Source organism: Indicator indicator, chromosome 1 (assembly GCF_027791375.1).
Source record: "Indicator indicator isolate 239-I01 chromosome 1, UM_Iind_1.1, whole genome shotgun sequence".
NCBI classification, from domain to species: Eukaryota; Metazoa; Chordata; class Aves; order Piciformes; family Indicatoridae; genus Indicator; species Indicator indicator.
This window is the reverse complement of record NC_072010.1, coordinates 127,068,244-127,081,856: the sequence shown is the minus strand read 5'-3', so window position 1 is coordinate 127,081,856 and position 13,613 is coordinate 127,068,244.

Sequence of the window (13,613 nt, the reverse complement as noted above, 5' to 3'; positions counted from 1 at the left end):
AATGTTTAAAAAAACAAAACAAAAAAAAGGTACAGATTTTTACAAGGACATAATATAAATTATTTGTTCTGTAGAAAATACCCTGTTAAATATTGTATACGTCCTTCCCTCTGTACACTTTGTAAAAAAGACAAAAGAAAAAAACACAAAGTACATAGAATCATATAGGGATGTGTGACATTATTGTAATGGTGTACTTGAGAATAACGTGGAAAAAAAAATAAAATTCAAAATATTTTCCTGTTAATCAAACGTTCGGTCTGTTTGATGCCCACTACTGAGAGCAGAGAATCCTAGAGAGAAATGCCAAAATCTCCATGAGCTCAGCCAAAGCCTTCACATCACAGGATCATTTGGGTTGGAAGAGACCCTTGAGATCACCAGGTCCAACCATTAACCCTACACTACCAAGGTCACCACCACTAAACCACGTTGCTGAGCACCACATCTAAACCACCTTTAAACATGGATGACTACACCACCTCCCTGGGCAGCCTGCTCTAATGCTTGACCACTCTTGGCAGTGGAAAAATGATTCCTAATGTCCAGCCTAAACCTCCCCTGGTACAGCTTGAGGCCATTCCCTCTTGTTCGATCCCTAATTCCCTGTGAGAAGAGATCCGCACCAACCTCTCTACATTGCCCTTTCAAGGTAGTTGTAGGGGGTGATAAGGTCTCCCCTCAGCCTCCTCTTCCTCACACCAACCAGTCCCAGTTCCCTCAGCTTCTCTTCATCAGACTCATTCTCCAGGCCCTTCAGCAGCTTAGTTGCTCTTTTCTGCACCTCTCCAGCCCCTCAATGCCTTTCTTGTACTGAGGTGCCCAAACCTGAACAGAGCACTCGAGGTGTGGCCTCACCAGTGCTGGGTACAGGGGGACAGTACAGATCAATCGTTCTGGGGGACAGAGGTCATCTGCAGCTCTCCTGCACTTTAGCTTATTTCTCTACTCCCCATTTTTCATCTTGTGTAGTACTGGGGTGTGGATGATCCAATCCCTCCTTTGATTGAAACCTTCACAAGAAATTCTGCCAAAGTGTAAGGCTGGGGTGGCGGGTCTTCAACATCCATGTAATGCCTGGGTTTATATTAAAGGATGCACAAGCTGTGAGACTTCTTAGAGTGCCTTAATGTTTTTCAGCAAAGGAATTACCCACTAAATGTTCTGTCATTGTCCCCAAAAGCCCCCACCAAACTAGAGGCTGTCACTGAACCAGTTTAGTGAAATGTGTTTCCCTGTGCCTCTCATTTTGGCTCACTGAGCCCTCACAGGCTGGTGGGTCCCAGGCTTCCCTCTCCTGCCAGGATGGGTAAGCACAGTGAAGCTCAGGCAAGGAGATGCCTGGGCTGGGTCTATGCCCACCCTCAGGCTGAGTCTCTGCCCACCCTCTGCCCCAGCTCCTCCACTTGCTGCTCCCTGGCAGGGCTGGCACTGGCCAGTGGTGGGGCTGGAGACAACTTAGGAAGTTTCTCTCAGTGCTCTATGAGTGCTTCAGCCCTGTTAAACTAAACTGTCTTGGTAAGAGCTCATCCATCACAGGCCATCCCACTTTAATGGTGCATGTGATCTGATGTCCAACTCTTGTCCCCCACTAACCTAAGGACAGAATGCTGCTGGCTGTCACTGCCTCAGAAGGGAGGAGGTGAAATGTGGTGTGTCTGCTGGCCCAGGTAGGGGCAGGATATTTAGTCTGGTTAGTTCACTCTCACTGGATACCTTTAGGAAATGTTGACTCATTCACTCCTCATCTTGTTTCATTGTGCAGCCAGACTGGCATTGGGCAACTCTTCACAGTAAGAGGCTGTCAGGCCAAGCTGACAGCAATCTCCTTTTGATTTCATTCATTTTCTTGTTTACTCCACCTACCTACTGTTCCTCAACTGCTCATCATGAAACAATGCAGATACTCAGGGCACCGCAGAATAAATACACCTACATCAGGCTGCTCTGAGGAGGAGCCAGAGCAAGTTACCAGTTCTAGCTCATGCAAACTAGCACATCCCACCCTCCCCTTGGATCTAACCCACTTCCTCTTGGATTTACTCGCTGCTTCACTGCCAGGCTCTGCTGAAAGCTCCCTAGCTTGCCCAGGTGCCTGCAGCCTGCACAAGCAACGTCCCTCTTGCTGGTACACGGCAGCAAAGGCACTCAGAGCCTGGATGCCAACCTAAGAGTTCTTTGACAGCCTAATTTGCAAGCCAAAAGGCTGTGTCACTAATTAGGGAAAGCAGCAGAAGGCTAAGAGCTCACTGTGGTTCTCTAGCTTTAATTAAAGGTAGCAATTAACATTAAATAATATGTCATTAACAGGAAACACAATGCATTAAAACTTACGACAGGTAGAAAACTGAGCAAGGAGTGGCTGGCTGGAACCAATAAGCACATCAGCATGGGGGTCAGGAGCAAACAAGTTGTTGCTCCTCCAAATGCTGATACAGAAAAGTCAAGATTTTATCCAAATCTTGTGACTTTTCTAAAGTAGCAGAAGTACCAAACGAGGCTGAGGCTTCCAGACCTGCTAATAAATTCTGTAGCCATTGAGCACTTTAGGAACTGCAGGTGCAGGTGGTTCTCAGGCCATGTAGCATAAACTTTTGTAATGTTGACCAGAATCCCATAGAAACTCCACAAATCCAGAAAAATGTTACTGTTCTATGGAAGACAAAACTTAGCAGGACATCCCAGCATGAGCCCAGGCAAAAATATCAGGATAAAGAATGGCTGTCATTAGGACTAAGAACCCGAAAGGAACAGAAAAAGGGATTCATAGAATGGTTTAGGCTGGAAGGGACCTTGAAGACCACTGAGTTCCAACCCCCCTGCCATGGGGAGAGGGTACAGCTTTAAGCTTGAAAAGGGCAGATTTAGGCTGCAGATTAGGAAGACATTCTTCACAGTGAGGGAGGGGAGACAGTGGAACAGGTTGCCAGGTTGAATGAGGCCTTGAACAACCTGGTGTAGTGGAAGGTGTCCCTGCCCATGGCAGGGGGGTTGGAACTAGATGGTCTTCAAGGTCCATTCCAGCCTAAACCATCCTATGCATCTGTCCCGAGGCTGGATAGTTATAAGTGGCCGGATGTGTGAGAAAGTAGGAGCAAGTGCCCAGACTAGCACTCACCTCTACTGTTTTGAAACTTCACCCCTGAACAATTGCAGAATCCTAATAAATTGGTAAAATATGTGGGAAAATATGTTGGCAATTCTTGACAGACTCAAATCACAGCAATGTGCTAGGGCCTTGCCCACACCTACTGAGGGGCATGTGAAAAAGGAGGTTACGTGGACCTGATTGTTCTCTTGCACTGGCATGAATCGAGAGCTTTGTTAAGGCCAATACTGGAAAGTTAGCTGTAGGAAAACTGGGACATGTTTTGCCTGACATAAGCAAGGAAAACAAGGAATGCCAGGACTGTATCCATTTGAAAGGATGAGTCATAACTAACAAGCGCTCACAGGCAGGGCAGCTGGGATGTTACAGCAGGGCAAAGGACTGGCAGAAGCAGAGAGTGCTAAGCATAAAGAAGTACTTGAAACTGAGAAAATTAATACATTCTTTATACATTTACTGCATTAAAACATATAATTATGGCATCATTAATACCATTTTGCCTATCTATCATGGACCTGCTAAGAGAGTAGCTTCATTTCCTTAGTCATTACAGAATCACAGATTTCTCAGGGTTGGAAGTGACCTCAAGGATCATCTAGTTCCAGCCCCACTGCCATGGGCAGGGACACCCTCCACTAGATCAGGTTGTCCAGAGCCACATCCAGCTTGGCCTTAAAAACCTTCAGGGATAAGGCTTCCACCACCTCCCTGGCCAACCTGTTCCAGTGTCTCACCACCCTTACAGTGAAGAACTTCATCCTAATGTCTAATCTAAATCTACCTTCCTCTATCTTGGATCCATTTCCCTCAGTCCTATCACTACCTGACATCCTAAAAAAGTCCCTCCCCAGCTTTCTTGTAGCCCCCTTCAGATACTTTAAGACCACAAGAAGGTATACTCAGAACCTTCTCTTCTCCAGACTGAACAACCCCAACTCTCTCAGCCAGGCTTCCGATGCAGCAGTTTTGCTAAGAGGAATGTGAATTCTCTGTGGGCAGTTGAAGCAATGCTGATACTTGATGAGACTCACTGAGCTCCTTTGCAGCTGTACACAAAGCTGTCACCTCACTGGACACTTGACCAGTATTACAATAAAACTAACATGAGTTCAGGAAAAGAAGCCCCACAGCCTTACACTGCCCTACACCAGACCATTCTATAGTACAGCCAGCAAGCCAGGCTGGGAGTATTGCCTCATGGAATCACAGAATGTTAGGGGCTGGAAGGGACCTTGAAAGATCATCCAGTCCAACCCCCCTGCCAGAGCAAGAGCACCTAGAGCAGACCATACAAGAACATATCCAGGTGGGTTTTGAGTATCTCCAGAGAAGGAGACTCCACAACCTCCTTGGGCAGCCTGTTCCAGGGCTCTGGCACCCTCACAATGAAAAAAAATTTCCTTATGTTTCCATGGAACTTCCTGTGCTTCAACTTCCACCCATTGCCCCTTGTCCTGTCATTGGGCATCACTGAGATGTCCAGTAACTGCAGAGCAAGAGGAGCCCCAGCCTTCCTCTTTTTAGAACAGTTCTGGGGATCAGGGCTGTCACCACAAATTCAGATGCTTCACATGTGCAGGCACAGAGCTTGGGAAGCATCAGGAGAAGCCTACTGCAAAACGGCAAACCGCCTGTGCCCCAAGTGCCCTGTGCTGGGATTTCCGTGGGAGTCTAAAGTGAACCACCAAAGGAGAGCATGATCCCACCAAAGGGGAGGGATGATGGAGCCATACTGCGGAGGCCAGATAGCTCTTACCTGGAAACACAGACCAAAACCTGTCCCGTAAGGTAGGCATGAAGTGCCTGCTCCTGCACAGCCGGCAAGCAGGATCCTTGTTCGGCCGCCTTCCTGGGAGTCCTGACGGCTGCCTCTCCTCCTCTGGCTCCATCTGGAGGAAGGAACAGCCACTGGGCTGGCAAAGACTGAGCAGCGATCCTTTTTCTTATCAGATGTTCCTCTTCATAGCTGAGAGCTTTTGAAATGAGCTGCACACAACCAAACGTAACCCAAGTACAGGCTTGCCCACTTAGGGGGAGGCCAGTTGTGGAAAGGACTGGCTAAAAAGAGATTTTCTTTCTCCTGCGGGAAGACAAGGAGCCTGGGGAGAAGACACCAGCAGTTAGCCACCAGCTGTGTCTCATTTCCTGGTGCAGAAGAGGTCTACCATCCTTGGCTTCTCAGGAAAGCAAAGGACTTGGTTTATTCTCTGTGTTCAAATACAAGTGGAAGAAGGTAAGTGATGTTCCCCAGAACACGCACCCACCCATGAAACACATCAGTGATTGAGAGGTAAAAGTATTTGACAAGTGGCCTCTGGTCACGGTGTCACAGGTCTTAGTTAAAAGAAAACTAAATTAACTTAATTAACTTGATCTTGACTCTAAAACTTGAAACCAATTCTGGGTTACAGAGGATTAAGCCTTTAAGGATTAAGCTTTAGGTGCCAAAAAATGTAATTCCCCACCACCATTCTTCATTTATTTATATTCTTTGAAGAACATACAATGAGCTGTAATGCAGAACACAACTAGTCCCAAAGGCTCTGCAGGATGGGTAGTTAGGAGAGGACATGCAGAGGAAAAGGGCACCATGTCCATCCTTTCAGTCATCTCAATGGGTCTTGTATGGTTTGGATGCTCAGGGCCACTCCTGGGCTGCAACATCACCTCTGCAGTGCTGGGGACGCCCTGAGTCTCATGGTGTTGACAGCAGCTGAACATGAGCCAGCAGTGTGCCAAGGGGGCACAGAAGGCCAAGGGCATCTTGGTCTGGATCAGGAATAGTGTGGCCAGCAGGACTAGGGATAGAATTCTGCCCCTGTACTTGGCAGTGGTGAGGCCTCACCTTGAGTAGTGTCTGCAGTTCTGGGCCCCTCACTGCAAGAAAGATCTTGAGGTGCTGGAGTGGGTCCAGAAGAGAACGACAAGACTGGGGAAAGAACTGGAGGGGAAGTCTGATGAGGAGAGGCTGAGGGAGCTGGGGGTGTTTAGTCTGGAGAAGAGGAGACTTGGGGGAGAGCTTATCACACTCTACAACTACCTGAAGGGAACCTGTAGTCAGGTGAGGGTCGGACTCTTCTCACAGGCAACTCATGACAAGAGAGGGCATGGCCTGGAGCTGTGCCAGGGGAGGTTTAGGTTGCATGTCAGGAAGCACTTCCTCATGGAAAGGGGAATTAGACACTGGAATGGACTGGCTGGGAGGTGGTGGAGTCGCTGTCCCTGGAGGTGTTTAAGGCAAGATTGGATGTGGCACTTAGTGACATGGTCTGGGCAGTGTGGTGCTGTTAGGTCACAGGCTGGACTTGATGATCTCAGAAGTCTATCCCAGCCTCAATGATTCTGGGATTCTGTGTGCCCTGTGCCTGCACCCCTCAGCCAAGCACCTTGCTTCCCCATTGGCAGGTTTTTCTTCTTCATCACAGGATTTAGTAAATACTTGTATTCAAAGCCTCATCAGACCTGCCAATGCTTAGCTCATTAGCACTCAGAGGCTTGTGGGCTTTAAATAAATGATCCCATTAGTGAGACCAGTGGTAGGAACTTGTAAGAGTCCTGGTCCCTCTTGGGGCTGCCCAGTTCAAGAAATCACAGGGTTTTTCTTCTGGTTTTCAGTTGGCCTGGCCAGGATCAACCCTAATGACAGACCGGGTGATGGCTTTTCCTCAGTCACCACAGAGGAGGCTCCATCAACATGTGATGCTCCTGGATGCAGACTGGATCTGAATGCCAAACCAACCCTGAAATCCACCCCAATGCTTGGAGAGCTTAGGGCAGATGTGGTGAGGGGTGTCTCCACACAAGAAAAAGACTGTGCAGCTTTCCTGGATGATAGGTGCTTCTAACCTGCTTGTGGTGCTTCTAACCTGCTTGGGGTGCTTCCAACTTGCTTGTGATGCTTCCCACCTGCTGGAAGCCTTTCTGCTTGGAGCTGTTACAATCAAGAGGTAGAAGAGGTAAGAAGTGGGAACTGTGCCAGTGGAGCTGGCAAATGCCCGGCAGGCAAGGCTTGCCCTAGCTCCTGCCCCTCTCACAGACTTCCTGGCAGCAGTCCCTCCTACAGCACTGTGCCCTTCCATGGCAAAAGCGCCACAGTCACCAGCTGGCCAGTGCCAAACAGATCCCCACAGGGACTGCTGCTCCCAGACATGGTCAGCAGCCACTTGTGTCTGCAGGTCCTGCACAATGACAGGACAAGGGGCAGTGGGGTGGAAGCTGAGGCATAGAAGTTCCATATGAACATGAGGACAGATTTTTTTTCACTGTGAGGGTGATGGAACACTGGAACAGGCTGCCCAGGGGGGTTGTGGAATTTCCATTTCTGGAGACATTCCAAACCAGCCTGGATGTGTTCCTGACTACTCTAGGTGCTCCTGCTCTGGCAGTGGGGTTAGACTTGTTGATCTTTTGAGGTCCAGCCCCTAACATTCTGTGATTCCATGAAAGTCTTGCTGGGCCACCCATGGCTGCAGCACCGGGTCTTGAGGTGTCCTGAGGTTTTCCCACCTGGGCTTTCAGACCAATGTCATGCTCCTTGCCCACCTGCATGAGCCTCTGCCTCCCACAGAGGCCTGTGGGACCCAGCAAACCTCCTTGCCACCAAGGCTGGAGCCCTTCATAGAATCATAGAATTGCCATGGTTGGAAGGGACCTCAAGGATCAGCCAGTTCCAACCCCCCTGCCATGGGCAGGGTCACCTCACACTACAGCAGGTTGCTCAGAGCCACATCCAGCCTGGCTGCAAAAACCTCCAGCGATGAGGCTTCCACCACCTCCCTGGGCAACCTGTTCCAGTGCCTCACCACCCTCATGGAGAAGAATTTCTTCCTAACATCCAGTCTGAATCCACCCATTTCTAGTTTTGCTCTGTTCCCCCCAGTCCTATCACTACCTGACACCCTCAAAAGTCCCTCCCCAGCTTTCTTGTAGCCCCTTCAGATCCTGGAAAGCCACAAGAAGGTCTCCTCGGAGCCTTCTCTTCTCCAGACTGAATAAGCCCCAGTTCTCTCAGTCTGTGCTCACAGGAGACACTCTCCCCTGCCCATCCCCTCAGCCCTCCCTCGCGGACGCCCTGCCCGGGCCCCGGCGCAGTGCGGGCGGCCGGGAGGCGCCGGGGCGGTGGGCTGGGGCCGGGGGGCGCTGTCGCTAGGTGGCAGTGTCGGATAAGGCCGGCGGCCGCACGGCTCCTGGCGTCTCCGGGAGCCGGGGGCAGAGACCTCCCCGTACAGAACCGGCGCTTCGGCCCCGCAGGAGTTAGCTGCCTTGTTCTAACCCCATCTAAATCGCATCTTGGGCTGCACCAAAAGAGACGTGGCCAGCATGTCGAGAGAGGTGATTCTGCTCCTCTGCTTTGCTTTGCCCTGCTCTGGTGAGACTCCACCTGGAGTACTGCGTCCAGCTCTGGGGTCCTCAACACAGGAAAGACATTGACCTGATGGAATGGGTCCAGAGGAGGGCCACGAAAATGGTCAGGGGGCTAGAGCACCTCTCCTGCCAGGACAGGCTGAAAGAGTTGAGGTTGTGCAGTCTGCAGAAGGCTTCAGGGAGACCTCTGTCAGCCTTTCAGCACTGACAGGGGGCCTATGGGAAAGATGGGGACAGACTCTTTATCAGGGAGTAGTGATAGGACAAGGAATAATGGTTTCAAACAGAGAGAGAGTAGATTTAGATTAGATATATGGAAGAAGTTCTTCACTTTGAAGGTGGTGAGACACTGGAACAGGTTGCCCAGAGAGGTTGTGGACAAAACAAAGATGACCACCCTATGGGCCATGGCAGTGAACAAGGTGACCAGGACCCCATCTCATGGGAAAGCAAGCTCAAATCAGTGCCAGCAATTCACCAGCAAGGGATGTTGGTTAATGCAAAGCAAGGCTTGGGATTCTCTGTTGTCTCCATCATGCAGGCAAATACATTCATCCCCAACTACTGTTGTTACAGCAAGTAACAAAAGAATTAATGAATTTCCTTAATTTCCTCTTCCCCTGCTCCCTCCACCTTTCTTTTGCTTTAACAAACTGGTCTGGAGCCAACTGCAGCATCAGGTTAGTGATGAGTTTAAGCACCATTTATGCTGCTATCATGGCAATTTAAATTGTCACTTCCTATTAAAAAAGTCTGACTCCAAACAGCTTTAGATGAATGCATTGGCACTGACAGTGCAATTAAATAAAGGAGCTCTTTTCTTGGGATGTCAGTGCAAACACATTTTAAATAAGGATTCAGAAGCACTTTGCTAATTTGAACTACAGTATAGCTTTCTAGAGAAGAGTAGTACCTGATGCAGGGATTTTTTTTCCCCATGCTGTGTGACAGTTTTCATTGTCATTGTAAGACACTAAAAAAGTGATGTGTCAGAGGAGTCCACGAGCCTTTGGAAGCCTCTTCTCCTCACAGTAAACACAGGCAGTGCTGCATAAGCAAAAGCCAGCATTTCTCAGCAGATACGCAGGGAAAGAAACTCAACATGTTCCTAATGGACTCTGATTTACAGTCCTGCTTCTCCCTACACAGTTTGTAAGAAGGTTTTTCTCCCTCTCCACTCTGCCCTAGTGAGTCCACACCTGGAATAGTGTGTCCAGACATGAGAGTCCAAGGGAGAGCCAGGAGGATGCTTAGGGGACTTGAGCACTCCCCCTATGAAGAGAGACTGAGAGCCCTGGGGCTGTCTAGTCTGGAGAAGAGAAGACTGAGAGGGGATCTGATCAATGTCTATCAATAGCTGAGGGATGGGTGTCAAGGGGAGGGGGCCAGGCTCTTTTGGGTGATGCACAGTGATAAGACAAGGAACAATGGATACAAACTTGAACATAGAAGACTTCACCTCAACATGAGGAGAAACTTCTTTAACAGTGAGGGTGACACAGCACTGGAACAGGCTGCCCAGAGAGATTGTGGAGTCTCCTTCTCTGGAGGCTTTCCAAACCCACCTGGATGCATTCCTTGCAGACTACCCTGGGTGATCCTGTGTTGGCAAGGGGGTTGGACTGGATGATCTCTGGAGGTCCCTTCCAAGCTCTAATGTTCTATGATTCTATGAAATCACAGAACATCTGGTTCTTTGTCTCTAGCTGCTCCAGTTATCTTTCAGAAACACACTCTGTGTGATGCACTTTGCATGTCTCACATCCCTTTCAGCTATGGCTCTTAAGTCATTTATAAACCATATTGCTCTGCAGGAACAGAGACTCCATCTGTGCTGTAGCTCACCTGCGAAAATCACAGGCAGTTTTAGAACTGGCTGCAAAGAAACCTCTGCAGCAGCTGCAGTGCCCATGCCAGGCTGGCCAGCCCACTCCTTCCCCACCTGCTCTGCCTCAGCTTTGCCTGGCCCTTTCTTTCTGCACTGGGCACAGGCTGGTCCTCCTTTAGCAAACACCTCTGGGCTCCTGAGCTCTACCCTACACATTATGCTGTTTATCTTTTGGTATCAACTATAAATATTTTTGTTTCAAGAGGGAGGAATGTGCTACTCTTTCATATGTAAAAACTGCTGAACATCATAACCAAATTACCTAGCATGAATATTACAAATCACAGCATCACAAAAATACATTTTCTCAGCTTAGGTTAATTTTCCTTATTCCAACAGAAGCAGCAGCCTGACAGCACAGCCTTTTTAGGGTTTTAAAGACTTACTAGACATCAGGCAGAATAATACAACTGCAATCTTAGAGTAATAGAATCACAGAATGGTCTGAGTTGGAACTGACCTTCAAAGGTCATCTAGTCCAGCCTCCTCTGCAGTCAGCAGGGACATCCTCAACTAGATCAGGTTTCCCAGAGTCCTGTCAAGCCTCACCTTGAATATCTCTAGGGAAAGGAGTCTCAACTCTCTCCCTGGGAAACCTCTTCTAGTGTTCCACCACCCTCACAGTAAAGAACTTGGTCCTAACATCTGATCTAAATCTACTTGTCTCTAAATTCAAATGTTAGTCAGAGCAGGGGAGGGAAAATGAAAGAAAATTGCAGGGGAAAAAAGAAAAAAAAGCTGCTCCCTTCATTCTGCACATATCCAGATTGGGCTGAATGTCAGGCAGAGCCTGATAATACTGTATTAAAGCAGGGTGCTACATTTAATAGCATCTCACTAGCACTAGGTGTTGCCTTTCCTGAGGAGCACAGCTTCATCCAAGCCCTGGGCAGGTTGCAGAGTGCTCCAATTTTCACAGCAGTAGTAAATGAGAGAACCACACCCAGGTTTCCCAAGGAGATCCTCTAGTGATATGTTTTATGTAGCTGTTTCTTGAGCTGTTTCTGTGGTTAGATGGACTGAGTGCCTCCTCTCTCCACATTTCTGCTCCCCCAAGAGTGCCCAGGGATTTTCCATCAGTGAAAAAGTGACATCCCTGGTGTTGGACCCTTAGAGGCAGATGCTGCAGGCCTGGAAAGGAAGGAGAGAAGTGCTGGAAGGTGTCCAGAGAAGGGCCATGAGGATGATCAGATGCTGGAGCTCCTCTCCTGTGAGGACAGACTGAGAGAGTTGGGGCTGTTCAGTCTGGAGAAGAGAAGGCTCTGAGGTCACCTTCTTGTGGCCTTCCAGTATCTGAAGGGAGCTACAAGAAAGCTGGGGAGGGACTTTTTAGGCTATCAGGTAGTGATAGGACTGGGGAGAATGGAATAAAGCTGGAAGTGGGGAGATTCAGACTGGATGTGAGGAAGAAGTTATTTACCATGAGAGTGGTGAGAGCCTGGAATGGGTTGTCCAGGGAGGTGGTTGAGGCCCCATCCCTGGAGGTTTTTAAGGCCAGGCTGGATGAGGCTCTGGCCAGCCTGCTGTAGTGTGAGGTGTCCCTGCCCATGGCAGGGGGGTTGGAACTGGCTGATCCTTGTGGTCCCTTCCAACCCTGACTGATTCTGTGATTCTGTGATTCTAAGTGGCTTACAGACAGTAGATGTGTGTGCATGGATGTGTGTGAACTAGCCAGGAGTGGCAGAGTGCCAGGTTCCTTGGCGCCATCTTTCCCTGCCCTGTTCCTGCTGCCAGTGGGTGATGATCACCACAACAGATGACAATCACCATGGTGAAGGTGATGATCACCATGATGGATGCCCGTTGTGGGAGGCAGTCCAGCCCTGCCTGGTGGCTGACATGTTGTAAGGCCCAGCTAAGCGTGGAGGTGTCCCTGTGTTGTCTCTGCTGTGTCAGAAATGTACCTGTGGCACAGCCCTGGCCTTCTGCTGTGATGTCTCCTTCAGCAGTGAGGTCAGCAGAGCCTACAGCCTGGCTGTGGGCTTCAGGGCACACATAACTCTTCTCTGGCTCAGGCAGGTTCACCCAGAGGGACTTCCCCTTCACCCAGCTTTAATCCCACTGGGGCAGGCAGAGGTTCCAGTGTCACTGACAAGGAGCTTGCTCTTGTTTGGAGCCTCTCTGCTCTTTATGGAACACCTTTCATTTTGGGACCTAACCCAGGTTGCACAACCAGTAGGAAATATTTGTTCCTGGGCTCTCAGCACGGTGAAACAGCACTGCCAAAGAAGCAGTCAGACAGGATTGTACAATTAATGGCTTTACAATGGTTTTGTCAGAACAACCCTGACTGCAGGGAGTGGTTCTGTCCTGTAATACCCAAGGAACCTGCCAAAATTGAATCAAGTCAAGAGCTGCAGATAGTAGCAATCCAAAGGTGCCTCTTTTGCCTCCTAGCCCTTCTGCCAGGGCTTGCCTGGGAGGATGAAGGGACATAGTTGCATCAGGTCCTTTGGCTCTTTCCTGTACTTTTCATCCTCCATGAGAAATGATTCATAGATTCATACAACAGTTTGACTTGGAAAGGACCTTGAAGATCATCTAGTGCCAACCCTCCTGCCATGGGCTAGGACACCTTCCAGTAGAGCAGGCTGCTCAAGGCCTGCATCCAACCTGGCCTTGAACACCTCCAGGGAGGGGGCATCCACAACCTCCTTGGGCAGCCTGGTCCTGTGTCTCACCACTCTGTTAAAGGTTTTGCTGTCAGGTTTCTCCCCAGTAAATAAGGAAGTGGTGGTGTTGGTGTTGGTTTTGGAGATCATAGAATCATAAAATTGTTTGGGTTGGAAAGACCTCTAAGACCATGGAGTCTAACCATCAACCTAACACCACCATGGCCATCAAATCATGTCCCAAAGTGCCATGTCCACACATTTCTTGAACACCTCCAGGCATGGTGACTCCACCACCTCCCTGGGCAGCCTGTTCCTATGCCTGACCACTCTTGCAGGAAAGAAATTGTTCCTCATGTCCAACCTAAACCTCCCCTGGCACAATTTCAGGCCATTTCCTCTTGTTCTATAACCTGACACTAGGGAAAAGAGACCAATTCCCACCTAACCATCCTTGTGCTCAGGGAATTCACTGCCCAAACTCATTCTCAGACATAAATCAATTGCCTTCACAACATTATTTTAGCTGAGGATAAAAAAAGAAAACATTTGCAGGGCCAGCATGAAGAACAATGTTAACTTACCTATGTTTATTTGTATGTTTTTTTACCTTCTGTCCTCCAGTGGGGCAACTGTCCCA